Source organism: Sciurus carolinensis, chromosome 4 (assembly GCF_902686445.1).
Source record: "Sciurus carolinensis chromosome 4, mSciCar1.2, whole genome shotgun sequence".
Lineage (NCBI taxonomy): Eukaryota > Metazoa > Chordata > Mammalia > Rodentia > Sciuridae > Sciurus > Sciurus carolinensis.
In genome coordinates, this window is record NC_062216.1 from 142,929,854 (window position 1) to 142,932,036 (window position 2,183).

Genomic DNA, 2,183 nt, shown 5'->3' on the forward strand with positions numbered 1-2,183 from the left:
GGAGCTTGAGGACTTGCTTCCATGGTAACTCACACACAGCTTTGGCAAGTGACTGTGCTAATTTTTGTTAGGAATTCTGAGTTACTTCTGTGTAGACACTGAAACTCCCCCATGCTATGTATGGTAGCTGACTGTGGCCCAAAACAATTGACCTGAGAGAGCACTGCAGACATTTAATTTCTTCTATGACCTAAGAAATTTCAGTCCATTATTTGTGCAATATTGTTGGTTTTACAATTCAGCCTTCTTCAAAATGGGAAAGGAATATACAGGATTTGAGTACCAGGAGGCAAGAATCACTGGGGCCATCTTGGACTTTGGCTACCATAAAATATCAGCCCCAACTTCCCACTACTTATTAATAATGAACTAATTAATGTTAACATTATCAATACATTAGTAAATATTTTATGTAAAAATGTAAATAAATCAATAAAATATTAAAGTTGAGATTCAATTCAGCATTACTAATGTAACTCCTCATTCATACACTTCCATTATGAAGATCTGAGTGAACATTTTTGTTCATGTTTTTGTAGCTATTTTTGTGTGTGTGTGCTGGGGATTGAACACACGGTCTTGGCATGTGAGGCAATTACTCTACCAACTGAGCTATATCTCCTGCCCCAAGCTTTTATAGTTTTGCTACATATGTGTACAGTCATAGGTTGGTTAAGGACGTGGATACATTCTGAGAAATTTATTGTTTGTCAGTTTGGTCACTGTGCAAATATCATAAGTGCAGTTACACAAAGTAAAAGGGCTAGAACATCACTAGGTAATATAATCTTGCAAGAGCACTCTCATATATGCAACCCTTTTTATTGACTGAAATGTCATTATGTGGCCCATGAACTGTATTCATAAACAATAGAGGGTATTATTTTGTTTAATTAGAATAATTAGACTATACAGATCAATTGAAACTTGTTTTCTGTACTCTCCAATTATTTTAAAAATCATTTTTAATTAATAAAGATTATATGCATTCATCATGTACAACATGATGTTTGAAATACATATACATAATGAAGTGACCCAATTGAACTAAGTAATGTATACATTACCTTATATACTTATTTTTTTGTGGTGAGAATACTTAAAATCCATCGTGACCATTTTCAAGAATATGATAAAGTCAGAACCTGCTCTGGTTTTGTTCTCCCTTTTCTTTCTGCACCCTTTTCCACAACTGAGCTCAAGTCAGTTGCCCACAGGCCTAACATTGCTTTCACCATGGCTCTCGGCAATGCTGACATGCAGAAGCAAATAAGGCATATGATGACTTTTGTTGAACAAGAAGTCAGTGAAAAAGCAGAAGAAATAGATGCCAAGGCAGAAGAAGAGTTCAACATTGAGAAAAGCTGTCTTGTGCAAACCCAAAGACCGAAGATTTCGGAATACTATGAGAAGAAAGAAAAACAGATTGAGCAGCAGAAAGAAATTCAGATGTCCAATTTGATGAACCAAGCAAGGCTTAAAGTTCTCAAAGCAAGAATTGACTTACTGGATGAAGCAAAATCCAAGAGTCAGTAAGGTGGTAAAAGATACAACAGGTACCAAATGCTGGTGGATGGACTGGTCCTCCAGGGTTTGTACCAGTTGTTGAAGCCCCAAATGATTCTTTGTTCATTGCAGGAAACAAGATTTTCCTCTACTATAAGCTGCAGTTCAGAAAGTTTCCCTATGTACAAAATTGCCACCAAGAAGACTGTAGATGTCCAAATTGATCAGGAGGCTTACCTGCCTGAGAAAATAGCTGGTGGAGTCAACTGACCAGCTGATTGTAAAATAAAGGTTTCCAACACTCTGGAAAGCCAGCTGGATCTCATAGCCTAGCAGATAATGCCTGAAGTAAGAGGAACCTTGTTTGGTGCAAATGCCAATAGGAAGTTTTTGGACTAATCCCTAGGGAGGTTACTCTACTTCTAAGAAGTCACCTCTCTATTTCTAAGAAGCAAGATTGTCTATGTAGCTTGATATGTAACTTCTTTGTTGTTCTGAGATTATATTTATCAATGGATATCCTTCTGTAGCTAACGCCCTTGGCCTAATTTTAACAATAGGAGGTTTTCTCAGTGTGATCACTTGTAGTTTGTCTGAAATACCACAGCTTTTACTTGGTTCTACAGCATGAAGAGGAGGGGTCAGATGGCAGTGCATGGACTTCATCAAGTCTCCTG

At 37.2% G+C, this 2,183-nt stretch overlaps 1 pseudogene; it reads left to right on the forward strand.

Annotated features, from left to right (window-relative positions):
• Positions 1 to 1,236: 1,236 nt before the first annotated feature.
• On the forward strand, positions 1,237 to 1,905 carry LOC124983781 (V-type proton ATPase subunit E 1-like; annotated as a pseudogene).
• Positions 1,906 to 2,183: the final 278 nt, after the last annotated feature.